At 54.9% G+C, this 20,881-nt stretch overlaps 1 pseudogene across 1 annotated transcript; it reads left to right on the plus strand.

Moving 5' to 3' along the window:
• Positions 1 to 7,907: 7,907 nt before the first annotated feature.
• On the plus strand, positions 7,908 to 10,059 carry LOC310679166 (histone H2A type 2-B-like; annotated as a pseudogene). Its single transcript, XR_014515486.1, has 2 exons — positions 7,908 to 8,612; positions 9,515 to 10,059. The product of XR_014515486.1 is annotated as a histone H2A type 2-B-like (transcript).
• The last annotated feature ends 10,822 nt before the right edge of the window (positions 10,060 to 20,881 follow it).

Consider the following 20,881-nt stretch of genomic DNA (forward strand, 5'->3'; position numbering starts at 1 on the left):
AGCTTCTGCGTGGTTCCTTCTGCCCCTGCCTTGTGGGGCTCCTGCCTTCTTCCCTCTGAGCATCACTTTCTAAGGCTGAACTCAAGCTGTGCTCATCCGCCCCAAACACAGAACCACAGCAATGGGGACTTGGAAGGGACCCCGAGGGAGGTCTAGTCCCAGCCCTGCAAGGCACGTTGGAGGGGACCAACAGCTGAAAGGGGGCCTGGCTCCCAGGATGCCTGCAGCTTCCAGTTGCACGTTCCCACAAGTGTGGAAGGGATGGGGACGGAGGCAGCTGTGCCGAGACAAATGGCTGGCCCCCAACCACCCCCTGCCCCCTGCCGCAGCAGCGTCCTCAGCCCCCTCCGTCTTGGTGACTGCCTGCCAGTGGCCTTTGTCTCCTCCCGCCCCCTCCAAGAAACCTCTCCCCCCCCCCGGGGGTGGACACGGCGGTGGCGGAAATGCTGACTCTCCTCCACCTGGCCGCTTCTTCCCTCTCCCTCGCCCCCCCTCGCCCCCGTTTGCCTGCACTCTAAATGGATCTCAATGCAGGATTAATTTGTCATATTGACACTGATCGTTTATTACAGAGAAGAGAGGAGCCCATTCATTTGAATAGAAAACATTTCATCTTATCTGCTGCCGCTCCCCAGCCAAGCACAGCCCTCACTTTTTAACCTTGGACAACGAGGCACTCATAATTTCCTCCCTGACACCCGATAAGAAACTTACTTTTGAATCTGGCTTTCTTTGGAATTTTAAACGCCGGCTTGAAAGAAACCTGGAGCCACGTGGGCGCAGGAGGGAAGAAGAGCCTGCCTGCCTGCCTGCCTGCCTCTGAGCCAGGCCAAGGGGGCGCAGCAAGGAGAGCCCGCTGGATCAGGCCAATGCCAACATCCCAGAGGCAGCAATTGCAGCAACTGGGGGAAGGGGAGCTGGTTGCAGCAGGAGGGGGAGACCCCCTGGATTCTGCAGCAGCCTGCCCCATCTCTGTCTCCTGCCCCCATCCTCTCCAGCCTCGGAGTCAGGACCGCTCTCTGCCACAGCCTCTTGCTGCTCACTTAACCCGGTTGTCTCTTCCAACACCCCCTCCTCCCAGTCTGCTCCACTCGTTGTCGTCCCACCCCCACTCTTCCCTTGGGGGTTCCCCAGCTGCTGCCTCTCCCCCTCCTCTTCATCCAGCCGGTCCCTGACATGCACACACACACATCTGGAGACAAGGCCTGCGTGGAAACTTCCCCTGCTCACCCCTTTTCAGTCCGCTCCTGGTTCTGGGAGCCAGCGGTGCAGAGAGTGTGGGGAAGCCCCTGGCCCTTTGCTTGCCTAGCCCACTTCTTCCTCCTCTTTTTCCGACCTGGCTCCACCCTCCAGCTCTGAAGCTTCCCCTGCCTCTGCCTCTTGCCTCCTGGCTGCTGCAGGTCCCCACAAATCACTGACCCCCCCTCTCCCGAGTCAGACCCCAGACCCCCTTCCCCCAGGCGCCCTGACAGGAGAGGACTCTTGCGCTCCCATCCTGCTTGCGGGATCCTGATCAAAGCCTCTGGCTGGCCAGTGTGAGAACAGCATGCTGGAGTGGATGGGCCATTGGCCGGATCCAGGGGGCTCTGCTTGGCTTCTTAGGACCAGAATCCCCATGTGAATCCAGCAGCTCATGCAGGGAACAAAGGAAGCTGGTCCAATCCAAGATATCTCCCTACTCAAAGGCTGCAGGGAAATGAAGGGGTTTTTATATGCCAGTTAATTTATCCAGAGACCTTTTCCTCCATGGTTCCTCCTCCTCTGTTCTCTGGTGCCATCCTGGGGGCATGGTGCCTGGCAGAGGGCAGGTGCCCACCTCCCCAGCTGGCCCGGGGGTGCCTGATTGCCTTGCCAGCCCAGCCGTGTCTCAAACTCGCTGACACTAATAGGCCTGTCAGCAAGGCCTTCCCAGAGAAGGGGCTGCAATTGTTTTCCGATCCGGGAACGGCAAGGCAGATAAGGCTTTCACCTCCGAGGCACCGGCTAGAAATTAGGGGCGCGAGGCAGGAAGCAGCAAATGGAGATAAATGAGGGTGCCAGGTGGCGGCCGCCTGCCCACGGGACGCCCTGGAAGCGGCTAAGTGCATAAAGAATCGCTGGCCAGTTATCTGGCCTCTGCTTTGGACAGCCTCAAATGAGGAAACGAGGAAGAATGAGCCAAACCTGGAGGAGGAGGAGGAGGAGGAGGGGAGGGCCTGGCCAGGAGGAGTCCGTGGGCTCTGGATGCAGAGCAAAGCCAAAGCCACGCCTGACCCAGACCCTGAACCTGCCTCCCCCACCCCAGGAGGGGGGTCTCCTGGAGAGAGGAATGGCCTTGGGCCTTTGTCTGAGCAGCCACAAAGCTCCAGGGATGAAGCCTTCCCTGGTCAGTCAGCTCCACAGACCGCAGTGCAGCGGCCTCCATCCCACAGCCTCTCTTGAGGGAGGGAGGAGACTGGACCCCCTTCCTCTTCTCTGGAGAAGCAATGATAGTGAAAGGTGCAGATCCTCGGCAGAAGATCCTGGGTCCACTGGTCCACTGGAACACCCAAATCTGGCAAATGTGCACCTGGAAACCTCACCCTGAATTCAGAGTTGACCCTCCTGGTGGTTCTGATGCTTGAAGATAAAAAGCTGCAGTTTGGCACATTTGCACAGTCCAAGGGCACAAACCCTGAGCAGGGCCAAAGGAAGAAAGTCCTCCTTCATGCAGTGCATTGTTGAACTACGGAACTCTCTCCCACAAGAACCTAGGATGTGGCAAATTCACGTAGAAGAATAAGGCTTTCGGTGCCTCTGCTCTGCCTCTGCAGTCAGAGGCAACCAGAATCCCAGTTGCTGGAAACTGCAGGAGGAAGGAGCGGCTCTTGGGCTCAAATCCTGCTTGCTCGTTACCCATAATGGGCTCCTTTTCCCTTATGGGGAACACAAGAGCCCATATAGAGTCCTTTTGTAGGTTCTCTGTCGGTAGGGGAAAATAGCAGAGGCCAACCAGAGAATATGGAGAAGCAAAGGAGCTAGTAAGCCTCATCTTTATTGATCTGTTGCAACAGGGTCCCCACAACCACAGGCAGGAGGGACCCCGAACAATGGTGCACAAGCCCTTATATGGCCATTGAAATTGCCCACCCTGGAGCCCAAGACCACCCCCCAATACATCACATATACATCACAGAAGGGGTGGTCTACAACACAATCCTGTCTGGCAGGAAACCTGTGGATGGGTTTACCTGGCTGTTAATGGGTTTGCCTGGGCAGCCTGGCTATTCTTTTGTGATGATAAATACTTAATTCTTGAGTTCAGGAAACAGTCTCACCCATTTCCTGCCTCCTTGCAGAGAAACATTTGAGGTCAATTTGGGGGAGACAAAATGGTTTCAGGACTTTTTTCCTGTACTGTTTCAGACATGCGGTTTATATATTTATGTAAGTGTTTGCTTGGTACATTTATTTTATATCTTAGACCTTATAATTCTCATAACATGGCCGACTACTGTGGGCACAGGAGGAAAAACCCCTTCTGTTGCTGCTGCTGCTGCTGTCACCAGGTGTGTTTTCTCCTTCCAGGCTCTGCAGATGACAACTGGGTGTGTCCCCCACGTCCTTGTTCTGGGGAGTCCAGCTGCACCCAGTGCCTTCCTTGCCGCTCAGTGCATTGGCAGATAAAAGGGGGGTGTCTTCTGGCCCCCTCCCTGTGGGTCTGAGCAGAGCAGTGGGTGCCCCCCACCCCATGCCATGTGGCAAGACTCAGCCCGGCCAGGTGCCGCCTTCCTCCTCTCGCCCTTCACAGCCAGGAAGAAGCAGATCTGATTGGGAATTAGGCTGCAAGAGCAACCGTGTTCCCTTCTCTCTTATCTAAGTTGCTGTAACAAGTGCTTTGCATTTATTCCAGCCCATGTGCTGCAGAATTGCGTTACAGCTCATGGCTGCAAGCCATCTGCGGAGAGAAATCCAGTTATACCTTGTATAATAAGTTCCTGACAATCTTGCAGAGGACTCCGGGTCATAAAAGTCTCCCGGTTTTATCGCCAGTAACAGACATGGAGAGAAATTAAGTTGTCTTATCAAATTTAGATAATATATATCCCTCTGGAGTGGAAGGTGCCTGATGGATCTTTTTCAGCCTTTGGGGGCTGGGGGGGGGGATAAGCCCCCACCCGCCTTCAGGGCCTGGGCAGCTTCCAGCCTCAGACAGGAGGCACCAAAGGAGGACAGATCTGTGCCACCTTCTCTCATGCCCTCCAGCTGCGCTTGGATTCCTTTCCATTAGCATCTGGGCCTCCAACATATTTCTCTCTCTCTGTCTCTGCTGGGGTCCTTGCCAGACTTTGCTAATCCACTGGTACCGTAGCCGGGATTGATGCCATTCAGGAGGAGAATTTGGTGGCATTTTTCATGCTGGTTCCCAGCTGCAAAGCCGTGAGGGAGAAAAGTGGGTTGCATCCACCCACTTTGGGAGGGCCTGCTCTCCCCTCCCCACCCCCCTGCCCTGCAGTCTCCCAGCTCCCCCTGGTGCCCCTGGACAGGCTGGGATTTGCAAGGGATTAAGGAAGGCCCCTGGCAGAGCTTTTCTTCCTGCAAGAGCTCCGATTCCATCCCTGCCTTCCGTGACCTAGAAAGAGCTGGATGGCCTGGAAGACGAGCCCCTTGCCCACCCGAGTCCCTGCCTCTTGAGGGGGCTCCAGTGCCCACACCAAACGCATGTGCAGATCCAGGGAGGGGGGAATGTCCCTCAGCCCACCCCGAGCCAGGAGCGGAACAGGGCTGGCTGTGCAGAGTCAGGAAATTGGGAATGTGGGGGAAATGTCCAGAAGGCTGGTGGTTTCTTAAGGTGATATCATCAGGGGCCCAGGTGCGTGTGACTCTGGTGCAGAGGAGAGATGAGGACTCCAGACTAGATGGCAGAAGGATCCTGCAAAGGAAAGGGCAGGGGGGAGGGTGGCAAGGCAGATCTCAAGGGCAGAGCAGCAGCACAGGCAAAGAAGAGGTGCCCACCTGCCCATCAGAAAGGAGAGGGGCATCTTTCTGGGAAATGATATATAAGGAGATGGAAAAAATGTTGAAATACACATTTATTAAGAAACCAGAAGCATTTTTTATAGTCGTGTCCTACTCTTCGTGACCCCCTGGACCAGAGCACGCCAGGCACTCCAGTCTTCCACAGCCTCCCGCAGTTTGGTCAAACTCATGCTGGTAGCTTTGAGAACACTGTCCCACCATCTCGCCCTCTGTCATCCCCTTCTCCTTGTGCCCTCCATCTTTCACAACATCAGGGTCTTTTCCAGGGAGTCTTCTCTTCTCATGAGGTGGCCAAAGTATTGGAGCCTCAGCTTCAGGATCTGTCCTTCCAGGGAGCCCTCAGGGCTGATTTCCTTCAGAATGAAGAGGTTTGATCTTCTTGCAGTCCATGGGACTCTCCAGAGTCTCCTCCAGCACCAGAATTCAAAAGCGTCAATTCTTCGGCGATCAGCCTTCTTTATGGTCCAGCTCTCACTTCCATACATCACTACTGGGAAAATATACATTTATTAAGAAACCAGAAGCATTTTTACTTGGCATTGAAGGTGATGATATAAACAGAAAGGATTGTAAGTTATTTTTGTACGCAATGACGGCAGCAAGAATATTACTGGCACAAAAATTGGATGCAAGAAGGATTACAGAGGAAAGAAGAATGTAGGATGAAAATGATGGACTTTGCAGAATTAGATAACCTAACAGGAAGAATTCGAAACCTGTGGGACCAGAGATTCTCAGAAGACTGGAGTAAATTTACGGACTATTCGCAAAGTAATTGTGATGAACAGATTACGCTAGTAGGTTTGCAAGAAGTTTTGTAAGGTGAATTATCTGAAATATTGCCAAAAAGACAATGAGGAGAATTGTTAGTTAAAGATAATTAAAAGTAACATGAAATTAAGAAATGCATAATAAGTGAAAAGAACGGAAAATCATCAGAGGTGTTGACGGAAGTCCAAAAACTATTGTATAAGATGAGAAGTTTTGTTGTATGAATGATAATATGTTAAAAACTAATAAAAATGTATTTAAAAAGAAAGAAAGAAAGGAGAGGGGCGTCCAGTCTGCCGGGCAGCTGTTTGGCTTAGAAGGAGCCCGTCCTGGTCGACAAAGTTTGGGGGCACCGTTCCACCCTGAGATCCCCACAAAATCATGCTGAAGGGCCACGGCAGGACTCCTTCCGAGAAGGACCAGTTGTTGGAGCCCACAGGAGGGCAGGGGGCTCTTGCGCCCGGGTTCTGCCGGCAGATTTCCCGCAGGAGCCTCTGGTTGCCCACCATGGGAAGAGGGAGGTGGACTAGTTGGGCCACTGGCCTGATCCAGCCGGGCTCTTCTTATGTTCCTAACAACCCCTTCAGGGGGCTGGAGGGGGAGACAGGAGAACGCTGAGGCCCCTTTGCTGGGCACTGAGGACCCTCTCACACATCCACACCCCTCACTTTCCCCTGTGCTGCTTCCTCCGTATTTTTTCAGTCTGCAGAGAATCTCACCTTTGGGGAAAGAAAGCAATGGCCACACCGTCTCCATAGCTCTCTGTCACTATAGCATTGCCCTCCCATCATTTTTCAGAGGGGGGGCCTTTGACATGCGCAATGATGCATCGGGCGAGGGAGCTGCTCTCTCCGTCTCCAATTTGTCACGGCTTCAGGATGTTTCCTCTCCCGTTCCTCCTGCCCCGTTCCGGGAGATTAGAGAATGCTCTCGTGACACTCTGGTCCCTCTTCTCCCCGGTCTCCATCTCGGGGGGATTGCCAAGCCAGCGTGCTTGGGGGGGGGGAGTGGGGCATTTCAAGGGCCTCCGTTTGCCTGGCAAGCCTCCCCTGCAAAAACTCTCTTCCCTGACCCATCTAGCTCTTGCCCTGGCTGGACTCCAAGATCAGAACCCCCCTCCCTCCTTCTTACAGACCCTCTGCTGCAAAGGCTTCCCTTCCGAAGAGCCCTGCACCTGGATCAGACCAGAGGCCCATCAGGACAAGATAAGCAGAGGCCCACCTAGTCCCGCCTCCTGTTCTCACAGGGGTCAACCAGATGCCCACTGCAGGCAGGATCCGAGCCCAAGAGCCTTCTCCCCCCCTGTGGTTTCCAGCAACTGCCGTTCAGGAGCATCACCCCCTCCAACTGTGGAGGGCAAGGCAGAGCCATCCCTGCCTCCTGTGGCACTGAGTTCCACAGTTTAACTCTGAGCTGCCTTAAGAAGGACTTTCTCTCTAACACCAGTACAGCTAGGAAGAATGTACAAAACCAGTTCAAATATGTGTTGGAAGTGCAAAGAAAAAGAAGGGACCTTTTATCATATGTGGTGGGATTGTAATGAAATTAAAAAGTTTTGGGAAATGATATATAATGAGTTGAAGAAAATGTTCCAGTTAACGTTTGTTAAAAAACCTGAAGCATTTCTGAGAGGGATTGTAGGAAAAGACCTGCCAAGGAAACTGAAAAGTATCTTTATGTATGCGACAACAGCTGCAAGAGTCTTAATAGCACAGGGATGGAAGAATGAAGAAATCCCGACTAAAGAACTATGGCAAGAGAAACTGATGGACTATGCAGAATTGGCAAAACTGACACACAAACTACATGGCAAGGATAACTGTGATTTTAAAGACGAATGGGAACCCTTTACAAAGTATCTAAAGAAGCAACAAAATGAACTGGACTCCTTGGCAGGTTTTGAATAAACATTCACAAACTTTTTATTGATAACATTTAGACAGATAAGTGAAGGATCTGTACACTTTTGTAACATGCAGAAAACAATATATGTGGATAAACCAGAGAGAGGAGCTGAGGGACATCCGGGGGGGGGGGAGGGTGGGTCGGGGTTTGGGGGGGAGGGGAAAAATAAGGAGGGGAAATTCAAGAATGAAATGTTTTTTGATAAAATGTTATGTTGAAATTACTAAAAAAAAAAATATTTTAAAGAAAAAGAAGGACTTTCCCTCGTCTGTTCTGAACCTTCCAAACTTTAGCTTCATGGGATGTCCGTGAGTTCTAGGGTTGTGTGAGAGATGGAGAAAAGGTTTCCCCAGTGCAGAGCTGCCGTGGGTCAGCTGGCAGGCTGGAGGAGGTCAAGGCTGCCCTCTTCAGCCATGGTGCCCCCAGGACAAGCAGCCTCAGCCCCTGCCCCCCCCCGCCTGCCATGGGAACGATCCCACTGGCCGACTTTGTACGGCTGTTGTGTTGTGGAGCTGATGGATGGGAAGCTTTCTGAATCCTCCAGGGAACATCCGTGATAAGTGCTGTAATTAATGAAGCCCAGGGTCAGTCGGCTGAGTCAGGAGTGTTAAGAGGCTGCCTGGCAAGAGCTGCTCCTCTCGGGTGCTTGCTAGGATGTTGCAACCAACGCCAAAGAAACGGAAGGGAACTCCTTTTCCCAAGTCTTCCCTGCTTCATTTGTTTTGAAAGTGAAGCTGGAACATGGACAGGATCAAGTCAGAGCGAGGGAAGGACCAGCGCTGCTCTCTTCTGCCTTGAGAGACCCCACCGGGAGTCCTGTGTCCTGTTCTGGGAACCCCATTTCAAGAAGGGTGTTGAGAAACCGGAAGGTGGGCAGAGGAGGGTGATCAAGGGTCTGGAAACCAAGCCTTGTGAGGAGTGGTTGAGGGAGTTGGGATGTTCAGTCTAGAAGAGACCGAGAGGGGACATGAGAGCCACCTTCAAATATCTCAACCTTCAAATAGCTCAAGGGCCATCACATGGAAGAGGGAGCAAGCCTGTTTTCTCCTCCTCTGGAGGGTGGGACTCATACTGACAGATTCAAAGAAAAGAAACGAGATTCTGACAAAATATCAGAAATAACTGTCTGGTGCTAAGAGCTGCTTGACAGTGGAACAGACTCACTCAGGTGGTAGACTGTCCTTCTTCGGAGGTTTTTAAGTAGAGTTTGGATGGTCATCTGTCAGGGATGCTTGAGCTGAGATTTCTGTATTGCAGGGAAGTTAGACTATTTCTTCCCTTGATCGGGACACCAAATACCTGCTGATGTAGCCTAGAACTTTATCTTGCAAATTGCCCTGTGATCCTTGGGTGAGGGGCTGGGTAGACATTTTAAGAAGAAGAATTGCATTCGCTTTTTTTGCTGCTGCATCACCCTGTTGCCTCACCTCAAGACTCCTCACTTCCTGCTCCACCCACAATGCATCTCTCAGGGACTTCAGCTTCATTTCCTGGAGACGACTGGAGGCCCCCACCCACAACCACATGTTTGGCTAAACTCAGCGAGGGGTTTGTGGCCACTAAGGAAGAAAGCAATGCAGGGGGGATCTGATCCCCACCCCCCAAAATTAAGGGACTGCCCAGAAGCCACGCCTTCCCATCTGGCACCTCAGCCCACTGGTCCCAGGGGTGTGGGTGTTGGCATGCTGAGTGGTGAGGTGAAAGCACCCTGCACATGCCCAGAGACACTCCGATTGCTTTGTGTGTTGCAGGGTGCTGAAAATGGTGTCTGGACAGCAGTGGCTGAAGCCTGGAGGATGCAGGAGAGCAAATGACGCAAGATTATTCTGCCACAGGCCAGTGGCTCCCCTGGACCAGCACCCTCTTCTCCCAGTGGCCAACTGGGAAGCCCCCCAGTGAGCTGGAGCTGAGCACCACAGGAAGTGGGGGACGATTGCAGTTTCATTTTTTGTTGAGCTTCTGAGCGGAGCTGAGTCAGTGTCGCCATGTCTGGCAAGCAAGGTGGGAAGGCGAGAGCCAAGGCGAAATCGCGATCTTCCCGCGCTGGCCTCCAGTTCCCCGTCAGCCGTGTGCACCGCCTGCTGCACAAAGGGAACTATGCTGGAGTAGCTCACAGCTGAAATACCGGAGCTGGCTGGCAACGCTGCCTGGACAAGAAGAAAACAAAGATTGTTCCCCCGCAATGATGAAGAATTGAACAAGCTGCTGGGAGGAGTCACTATTGCCCGGGGGGGGGGGGTCTTGCCCAATATCCAGGCTGTCCTGCTCCCCAAGAAGACAGAGAGCCACAAGCCCAAAGGCAAACGAAGAAGAAGCGGGCTCTTTCACCTGACAAAACCCCAAACACCTGTGCATCACAAAAAAGGCTCTTTTAAGATCCGCTAAAAAAAAGGAAGTGGGGGACAAGCAGAGCCAGGGGAGTGGAGTAGGAGTGCTGGCCTTGGCTTCCCTGGGGAGGGGACCTTCCCAAACAGCACCCCACCCTCCCCAGGCAGCCACAGTCCAAAGTGGCACTTTCCGGCCTGGCCCCCCAGGACCTGACCACTTCCCTCCCTCCCTCCCTCCCTTCCTCTGCCGCTGCCGCGTGGTGGGTGCCCCTCCCTCCCACACCTGGCCTTGGCTTCCTCTCCTTGCAGAAAGTGTGGTTGTCATAGAAATGCGGGGGCTCTGGGGTTCTGGGCGGGCGCTCAGCCCCTTTGCTTGGGAGCTCAGCGCTTTGTGTCTCGGGCGCTGGAGGCCTCCTTGCTGCCCCCTCCCCAGGCACAGGAGCCCCCTGTAAAATGCACCCGCCTGCCCTGCAATCTTCCACTCCCTTGGCAGCTGCCGCTGGTGGAGACTTGCATCGCCGCCTGCCTCCCCCAGCCGCTGGTGTTTTCGTTTTGCAAGCGAGATTCCAGGAATCTATTTTGCTCTTCTGGGCTGCTTCGCTCTGTTTTTTGAGTCACAATTATCTTTCCTGCGCCATTAATAACCCTCAACAGTTATTTGAACTCCCACATGAAAGGGGGGGGGGAGGGCTGGCATCCAAGACTCTCCTGCCGCAGACGTGCCCTTTTCTGCTCTTCCGCTGCTGGGATCCCCATCCTGCCCGCCTGCACAGGCCCCCTTGGGTGCTGACACCCTAAGCCCCGCGTCCTTGCTCAAGGGGACAAATATGCTCTGCACCCCCCCCCTTCAGAGATGCCCATCCCAATAGCAGGCATGGCATGAGGAGACCATCAGCTAGCTGCCCTATCAAAGGCAAGCCAAACAGATTTGGAGCATCCTTGTGGCTCTGGGACCCCATCCCCACAACTCCCCCAAATGTGCCTCTGTCACTGCTGTGTCCTGTATGGGGAAGGGCATCAGAGCAGCAGGGGAGTGTCCTGGATCAGGCCAGTGGCCCATCTCGCCCAGCACCTGGTTCCACAGTGGCCAGGTAAACTGTGGCCGCTGCTGGGTGACGGGGGGGGGGGGCTTCTTCAGGTGGAGGGAACCCTCCCTTTGGAGCTGAACGTTTCCTGCCATCCCCCCTGAGAGTGTGGGATGGGTTTGAATGGGCAGGAGAGGATCTGTTAATTGCTATTTATTCCTCCCGGAGCCCACGTGTGTGGGTTGACTAGAGCTTAAAGCCCCTTCCTTAGCAAGCAAAATGAAGCATATAGGAATAGGCTGTGGAGCCTTCTTTTAAATAAGTCCAGCCGCAGAGCAAACTGCCTCCCTCTTTCCTTGCCTCCGTTTAACAAAGAATTTGACAACAGACTGCAAAGTAAGTTTAAAATATGATTTACTCACTCATAGCCTTGCCCAAATAGCAGTTCGAAAGAACATCAAAGTGCAAGTAGATCAATAGGTACCACTCCAGCGGGAATGTAAACAGCATTTCCGTGTGCTGCTCTGGTTCGCCAGAAGCGGCTTAGTCCTGCTGGCCACATGACCCAGAAGCTGTACGCCGGCCAGTAAAGCAAGATGAGCGCCACAACCCCAGAGTCGGCCACGACTGGACCTAATGGTCAGGGGTCCCTTTACCTTTACCTAGGCTTGCATTGGTTCTCAGCTACAGCAGCAGTAAAAACCATGCAGGTAAAATACTTCCATTTCCAGTGGAAACAGTCTCCAGCATGGGCACCCCTGAGTCAGGGATGGGGAGGGCCTGTGGCTCCCATGCAGTGGGGTCAGGGGACTGGGGGACTAGGCTAGACCCCTCCATGTTCCCCTGACGCCTCCTTCCCAAAGCCTGGGGAGCTCCTGCCAGTGTTGGGGAGAGAGGCACAAGGCTTGTTCCCCAAGAGAACCTTCATCGCACTTGTCCAGTCTCCACCGGGATCTCCAGCTGGAGTTAGGAAAGGCTGTGCCTGAAACCCTGGAGAGCCAGGACTGCCAGTCAGTGTAGACAATCCTTTCTTCAGAACAATGAGGACTGGCATCTTGACTTATTTTAGAGGAAGGGCCCTTGCATGCAGACGCTCCCGGGTTCAATCCCCGCTGGCATCTCCGGTGGGGTGGGAGGGACCCCTGCAGAGTCTCTGCTGCCAGCCAGAGTCGGCAGTCTTGCGCTCGAGGGACCCTGTGACTGGGCTCTGTAAGGCAGCTTCCTCCCTCCCTTGGGAGGAGATGGTTGGTCCTCCTTTCCTCGCACCGTCTTCGGCGCGTGACATGAGAGGGGTGGGCAGAGAGGCAGAGAGGAGCTCTTTATTTTTGTGTATGAATGTGTGTCTAATGAATTAGCCATGAATTGGAGCCCGCACAACGGGTAATTTAAACTGAACATTCATTCAGAACCATCCATCAGTTTCTCCGCACGTTACCATCGACAACCGGCTCTTGGGGAGCGCGTGGCGGGGACTGTGGAGAGCGGGGGGCGGCAGCGCCTGCCAAGAGCCTCTCCTGCCCCACGCAGCTGGCTGGCTCCTCCAACGTGGGGCGGGGGGCTTCTCTGAAGGGGCAGCCAGAGGGGGTTCATCCCTATCTCCCTCCCCCCTTGATGGGCTGAGTGTGGGAGGAAATGGCAGGCAGGTGCTGGGGGCGGGGCTGAGCCTCTTCCCAGCATCATTCAAAATCCTGCCCCCCCATCCTTTCAGTGGGTGTGGGTGGGGGGCTGCCTCCTCTCCTAGTTGGGTAGAAGACAAGACTTCAGACCTCTCCTTTTGAACCTTTATAAACTATTCTTAAACTTTATACTGGCGTCTTGCTCAATATTTTCAGGGGTCCACATCATTGCATTGTCTTCATTTATCTTATCTGGCTTATTTGCTTATGTCAGCTGCTGTGACTATTTTTAAATGGAATAGCGGGATTGGAAGAATCAGCCGGGCTCCACCTCAGCAAAGGTCTGGGCCTTTGGGGTCTCCCTGACCATCTGCTGAGATGATGCAGGGGCACAGGCAAAGGGGGGGGGGACTTTGCACCAAGGGAGGGGGAGGCCCTGGCTCTTTGGCTTGGCACTATCCAGCAGGGGGACCTGGGGGTCATCTTCTGCCTGGACTGTACCGCTCAAGGCTGCAGGTGGGGGCTTCTGTGGTGGAGTGATGCTCTGCCTCAAGAAAGGCCACCCATCAGCACCCAAGAAGAGGCTTCTGGATGAGGCCAAGGGCCCCTCTAGTCCAGCATCCTGTTCTCACCAGGCCTGACACACTGCCTGGGGGACGGAGCAAGCAGGTTTGGAGCATACATACATACATACATACATACATACATACAGTGGTACCTCGGGTTAAGTACTGAATTTGTTCTGGAGGTCTGTTCTTAACCTGAAACTGTTCTTAACCTGAAACTGTTCTTAACCTGAAGCACCACTTTAGCTAATGGGGCCTCCCACTGCCGCTGCGCCACTGGAGCACAATTTCTGTTCTCAGCCTGAAGCAAAGTTCTTAACCTGAAGCACTATTTCTGGGTTAGCGGAGTCTGTAACCTGAAGCGTCTGTTACCTGAAGCGTATGTAACCCGAGGTACCACTGTACATACATGTTGTTGTTGTTGAGTCGTTTAGTCGTGTCTGGCTCTTCGTGACCCCCTGGACCAGAGCATGCCAGGCCCTCCTGTCTTCCACTGCCTCCCGCAGTTTGGTCAGACTCATGCTGGTAGCTTCGAGAACACTGTCCCACCATCTTGTCCTCTGTCGTCCCCTTCTCTTTGCGCCCTCCATCTTTCCCAGCATCAGAAGAGGCAGAAGAGCTATCCATTACTCATTTGTGGGGCTCTGCAAAACACAGGGTTTCCCCTGCAAAACAACTGCAAAACTTTGGCTCAGGTTTGGAGGGGATCCCAAATTTTAGGGTTCATAGTTAATTTACTGTGTGTGTGGGGGGGGTGTCCCTGTCCTGCAGTGTGTTGGTTCCTTAAGGGGGTTGAGTGAAATCCTTGTTGGCGCTTGGAGAGCTCCCCCACCACTGAAGATCCAAGGGGGCTTTGTACTAATTTTAGCCCCTGCTTCAGAATGGAAAGCGGAGGGGTCTTTGGGGCGAGTAATTTGTTATAATACCTGGACTCTATTGTTCTGTTGCTTCTTTCCTATTAATTTCCTGCCTATTTTGTTTACTTTGCTCGGTTGGTAGCTGGAAGAGCATAATCCCAGTGAGGAATGACTAAACTGGTTATCTCTGTTTGTTTCTTGAGTCTTAAAGTTATCTCACTATTGTATACGTGGAACCCTTTTACAGGAGGGAGTTAATTGGATTTTGCTGGGGACTGCAGATTACGGGGGCTGATCGTTACACAAAGTCTTGGGAGCTCAGGAAATCTCAGCCCCTTCCAGGACACGTGGGAGACGAGGACTGTAGACCAGGGTCAGGAAAGTTCATTTAGGTGTATATTGTGCATCGAATGACACCAGCTCCCGCCACTACAGCAACGAGCCATGTAAAAAGGGCTTCTTCATGCAGCACAGAGTTAGACTGTGGAACTCCCTCCCACAGGACAAAAGTGGGTCTACAGGAGAGCAATCGGTGCTGTCGTTCCAGACAGGGAACCTCTGGGGCCTGAAGGGGGTGCAACAACTATGACATCCAAGGGGAGGCGATGGGGGGGTTGGCAACTGGATTTTGGCACTGCACAGGATGCCACTGAAATCTGAGATGTCCTCCCCTGACCAGGAAGCAGCAATGGTCTCTGACCTGGATGCTTTTAAAATAGTCACGGGTTGTCCATGGCTGCCAGTCCCCATGGCTGTGCTCTGCCCACACGGCTGGAGGCAGCGATGATGGAAAGCCCAGGAGGGGGAGGACTCTTGTGCTCTAGGGCAGCGGGAGAGCATATGCCCATGCTGCCCAGGGCGGGCATGCTCCCAAGGGGGGGCGTGGCACAGAGGGTGTCCTCCCAGGCATGGGATAGCCACTTGGGTGCCAAAGTGGCATGCGCGCCCTGCAGCCGGGGGTGGAGCGAGCCACCGGGGGTGGACATTTGGCGCCACCTGCCCACAGCTCCCAAGCCTCCCCCCAAGATGTCAAAACGAAGGGGGGAGGGGGGCTAACGCCGGCAAAGCGGCGCAGCTCTGCCCCTTACCTCGACGGCTCAGGGCAGGCTTGGAAATCTCGGGCAGTGCACCGAATGTCACCCTCCTCAGTGAGGGCACCTGGGGCGGCCTGCCCCCGCCGCCCCCTTCCTATGCCCCTGCCATGGGCCTCCTCCCACAGACCTGGCTCTTCCTGGGAGCCCTCAGCCAGCACCGCCTGCTCTTTCTGGGCTGGACTCCGATGGGGAGAGTGGCAGCCTGGGCCCTGGGCAGCTGGGGAGGAAGGTCCTCTCCCTCTGGGCTGCGCCTCCAGGGCCTCTGCAGCATGGGGGCTCTTGTAGGGTGCACCCCAGTCACCCGTGACCCCCTGGAAGCAGAGGGTGGAGGTGAGGCGCCTAGCTGTGCCATTATTCGAGTGTCCAGCTCTCCCTCCCTCCAGAGAGAGCCGGAGAATGTGCAAGCCCCGCTGGGGCGAGCGCCACCGACACGCACAGCCATACATCAGCGGAGCGAATGAGGGCACCGATCTGCTGACTCGGGGAACTGGCTGCTTCGCCCAGAGCGCGCTGCTTTTGCCTGGGGAGCCATGGATGAGCTGGCGAGGGCTGAGCTTGGCTCTCCCTGCCCAGCTCCCCTGCAGCGACTCAGCAAAGCACACCGAGGGCCTCTCTCTCTCTCTCTCTCTCTCTCTCTCTCTCTCTCTCTCTCTCCTCTCCGCTCCTCCAAGAGATGCTCACAAGGGAAAGATTAGGGGAGGCGGGAGGGAGCCATCAGTGCCCACGTAATTGCGGAGATAACTGCTGATGGTTGAGTTTGCAGACACCAAAGAAGAATGGCTGGGGTCACTCATAATTGGTAAATATTTGTCTATCTAATCAAAAGGCCTTTTAATTAACCATTTTATCCTTTCAACTGGTTTAATTTAAAGCAAGGAGATGGAGAGCGAAACTTCTGCAGGAAGTCAATTAGACCAAGCAGATGGCAGGAAGCGTCCCGGCATTAGCATGCCAGGCCATCTGCCTCCGCCAGCGTGCGCCACCCCAGGCGGGGCGGAGGTGCCAGATTGGGGGAGCCGGGCGCCAGCCAGCCAGGACACCTGTTGGGGAGCCCCCCGCAGCCAAGAGGGGCAGCTCTGCCGTGCCTGCCGCCCCCAAAACATGAAGCCTTGCAGAGAGAGAGGTCTGCCCAGGGTTTTTGGGCCTGACCCCCTCCCTCCCCCCCCCCGTTTTGCACCCTCTCAGCTTGGCCCCCTGTGCAGGGGAAGCGTCCGCCCCATCCTAAATCCGGCACTGCTTGGAGGAGGCAGCCTTCCACCTCTCCAGGTCCGCAGTGGCTGAAAAATGGGCCAGGGAGACTTTGCTCCCGTCCAGCATGAAGGGGCCTCCCCCCCCTTTAATCAAGATTTGCAGCCCCCCCTCCAGAAGAACATCTCCTCCTCCTCCTCAATCAGGGCCTCTTCAGCCTCTCTTGCTCCTGATTGCCCACTTGGCTTCCTCTCCAGCAGTTCCTGGCGCAGCAGGCAGGCAGGCAGGGGCCTCTTCCCCTCCGCCCGGCCTGACTGGGGGCCAGACTCTGCTCCGGATGCTGCCCTCCCTCCCTCCCTCCCCATCTTTCTTCTGGGCTGGGGGGTTGGCTGAGGTGAGTTGGTGGGGGTGGCAGCAACGAAGGAGCTGGGTGGCAAGGCAGCTTCCTGGCCATGGGTTCCAATTCTGCTCTGAGCTCTGTCTGCACCAAAAGGCCCTCCCAACCAACAGGTCTTTGGGCAGGTGGGACAAGCCCCACCCCACACCAGGGGGCCTAGCAGAAGCTGCCTTATCTGCAGCCGGGAAATGAGAAAAGTTGCCTGAAATGAGAAAATGGGGGGGGGGGGAGGGACCGGGACCAGAGCTGTTATGAAATGAAAACCAGCCTCTTGGCCTCTGCCTGGGTTCTCCAGGAGGGGTGCAGTTGTAGGGCTGGGGGTGCAGCTTGCAGAGGAGGAGAAGGGCTGGGAATCCTGGAGACCTTGAACCTTTGTATTCTTCCACCCAGTGGTGTAGCACCATTTGCCAGTGCCCGGGGCAGGTGCAGAGTGGGCTCACCCAGTACTTGCCCCACTGCCACGGGGCACTCGCATGGAGAGCGCCCTCCCTTCCCCGCCTCTGCCCAGTTGTGAGCGCTCACTTGGCGGGGGCGGGGGAGCAGAGACGACGCTTTTCACCTCCGCGGGGGGTGCTTGGTTCATGCCCCCCCCGATTGTGCTCCTGGGACAACGGCCCCCCTGACACCCCCACGCTATGCCACTGCTTCCTCCCACGTCCGACAAAACAGCCCTTTTGCCTCTCTCCGCTTGGCTGTGCCCGGAGTCTCCATGGAGGTGCTGCCAGGGGTGGAACTTCTGCCTGGCAGCAGAATCTCTGGGTCCCCTCTTCTCCTTATTCTCCATTGGGACCCCAGCCATGCCATTGCAGGAAGGGGGGCAGTGGTGGGAGGACTGGCTGAGCCCCCCTCCCAGCCCAGCTTTGTGTTGCCAAGATTTCAGGCCTTGGCTGAGATTCCTGCCTTGCAGGGGGCTGGACTAGAGGACCTTTGGGGACCCCTTTTGTCTCTGCGATTCTCCCCAGGAAGGGTTAACTGGGCTCTGGCCTCTCTCAGGTTCCTTCCTTTTCTGGTCCTTCCAGGAGGGGAGAGAAGGAAGAAGAGGAAGAAGGCGGAGAAGGAGAAGGAGAAGCAGCAGCAGCAGCGGGGAAAGTTGTTTCCGCTTGGCTGCGCACAAATAAAACCCTGAAACTTCCCATTTCCAGAACAAAGTGGAAGCTTCCCAACTCCCCGGCCAGGTTTAAAAATACACACTGCCAGCCCCGCCCCTCAATCAATAGCAGGAGCCAGGATTTCATGCTTCTCTGAGCTGCTCTGCCCCCCCCCCGCCCCCCGCCCACCATTTCTGCTGCTGCTGCTGCTGGCAGGTGCCCTGGGACCTTCAAGGGCTCTCAGCCCTAAGATGGAGGACAAGGAGCGAGAGGAGCCTCCCTGTGCCCCCCCCATGTACAAGAGAGGGAAGCGAGGGGGGAGCTGCAGGGTCAGGGCTGGGCATCGAGGAGCAGGGAAACTGAGGCACCTGGCCAGGCAACCCTGCACAGCTTTGGAGGACTCCCATCTCTGCACCGCCAGCCCAGGACTGTGGTGGTGGGGTTGCTCTTTCTGCCCCCCCCCCCGCCCCCTAGGAGGACTGAGAGCGGTCTTGTCCCTGGAGGTCAGAGGTCCCTAAGAACAGCAGTGGTTCACCATGGTCCTGTGGGAGGCCAGATTTGGATACAGGGAAATGAGTTTCCGGGCCTTGGGCGACTTGCTTTCTGGCAGCCTCAGTGTCCCTTCTGTGAAATGGGGATAAGAAGAGCATGGCTTAAGGGCAAAGGGGCTCCCTGCCGACAGATGGCCAGCCAACCTGTCGAAAAACCTCCAGCGAAGGTGGGAGGCTCTCCTTCCTCAGAGGTTTCTCAGAATAATAATAAATTTTTATTTATACCCTGCCCTTCCTGCGCTTACCGGTAACTGATGCAACAAAAAACAGCATAAAATACAGTATAAAACATGAATAACAATAAATTCAGAATTCAGAAGAGGTTGGATGGCTACCTGTTCTTCAGTCATGGTTCCTGCACTGCAGGGGGTTGGGCTGGATGACCTCTGGGGGTCCCTTCCAACTCTGCATATCTAGGAAGCCGACCCACTCTAGAAGTCGCATCCCTGTGCCTCCAACTGGGGTCTTTGCCCACCCAGGAGCTGGGAGGGGGGTTGCCGTTCCCTTTGCAGGACGTCCCGTCTGGCGGGAGGCAGCCTTGAGTTTGGGAGGCAGGAGGCAAGGGGCAGCACCCCAGGGACCAGCGGGGGGGGGGGGCAGTGTGTTGCTCCCTCCCTCCCTCCCCAGAGCACGCATCTTCGCACCAGGCTAAGCCGCTCGCCTGGCACTCCTGGCGCGGCCTCCATCCTCCGCCATCCCTGGTGCTCTTGCCATGCTTCAGTGACTGTCAATTATTGAGTGCCTGATCATTCCTGGATGACGGAGCAGAGACACCTTCCCCAGCTCAACGGCTTCTGAGCAGCAGCAGCTGCTGCAAGGGCTTCCTGGGGCAGGAGAGCTTCGGCCAGGAAGACTCCAGCGGACCAGCTGAGGCGCTGGAGCCCAGCCCCGCCTGGAAGAAGCCCCGCCTGGCTAGTGTGGCCTGTGGGGATGCCAACTGGGCAAGGAGGCAGGAGCTCCTGGGCCCCTCCTTGGGTTGGGGGTGGCAGGTGACTGCCTGAGATGCCGGCCCCTGTGATCCTCAGGACCCCAGGGGGCAGGAGAACCGGACGCAGGGAGACCTTTGAAGGCAGCTGCGGTATGCTTCTGAATCCCAGTTGCTGGAGGCCACAGGAAGAGAGCCTTCTCGGTAGTGGCTCCCACCCTGTGGAAGATGCTAAGGAAATAATCAACTATCTGATGGCAACCCTGTACAGGGAAGTTTTTAACGTTTGATGTTTTGGCGTGCTTTTAATATTCTGTTGGGGGCTGCCCAGAGTGGCTGGGGAAACTCAGCCAGATGGGTGGGGTATTAATAATAATTAGAGAGGCTCTTGTGCTTGAGCCCTGCTGGAAGGTTTCCTACAGGCATCCGGTCGATCAGGATGCCTGGGCTAGGCGGGCCTTTCTTGTGATCCAGAAGGCTCTTCTTCCGCTCTGTAGAATCGAGAGATGGGAAAGTCCGAAGGGCTGGAGCATCAGCCCAAAATGGTCCACCAGAGCCCAGCATCCTGTTCTGACTGTGGCCAATCAGATGCCCCACTGGGAAGCCAGCAAATAGGAGCATGAGAACACCAGGAGAGCCTGCTGGATCCGGCCAATGGGGGCCCATCAAGTCCAGCATCCTGTTCTCACAGGGGCCAAGCAGATGTCCTGATGGGAAACCCACAAGCAGGACCCAAACACAAGAGCAACAATCTGTGGTTTCCTGCAACTGGGATTCAGAAGCCTGGCTGCCTCCAGGGCCAGATTGGGGAGCAGCTTGACCGCTCTGTTCTCCCTTGCTTGCCAATATCCTTGGTGATGGAGGTGGATTGAGGATTACACCTGTCAATTAAAATTCAAATCTCCTGCCCCACATGTGTGGGATACATATGAGAGTAAGCAGGCTATGAAGCCCTTTTAGCAGAGTAAAAACACTTACGTGCTTTCGCGGCTTACTGGAAGCTAGGAATTAGGTAATTACAGCTTTTTATCCCTGTTTATTGGTGGTCTGCTGAGCTTTCCCCTCTTTGTCCCCATTGCCAAGAAGGAACCACACATTTAGTAAGGTGAACAAAAGGTTTACTTACATTTTGATGCAGGCAACAAATACATGAAAGTAGTATGCAGGCGAAAAAATGTTCTTATTGGGAAATTACAAGGTGAGTTTCCATAACAGAGTCTGCTTACATTGCTGGCTTGAAAGAAGAGAACAAGAGCACAGACCGGAAGGAAGTACATAAGATTATCTCCTTTGTTCAAAAATTCCCACCAAAGCATTGAGGAAGTAACCTCCTATCTTGATCCAGGAACCCTATGAGGGTCAGCCCCTCAGGAGCCTGTCTGCCAATCATGCATTCGTGATTTTGACTGGAAACCCCACACATGCCTGTCTCTGTGCCCTCCTCCCCACCCAGCCTTGCTTCCAACCCTGCAGGAGGAGCCACGTTTTGCCAAGCCACGGGAGACACATTTGGCACTGGCCACCTCTTGACCTGCCTCCCGCTCCATTGGCTGCTGCTCCAAGGCGGGAGGAA

Source organism: Podarcis tiliguerta (assembly GCF_965153285.1).
Source record: "Podarcis tiliguerta genome assembly, chromosome: 6".
Lineage (NCBI taxonomy): Eukaryota > Metazoa > Chordata > Lepidosauria > Squamata > Lacertidae > Podarcis > Podarcis tiliguerta.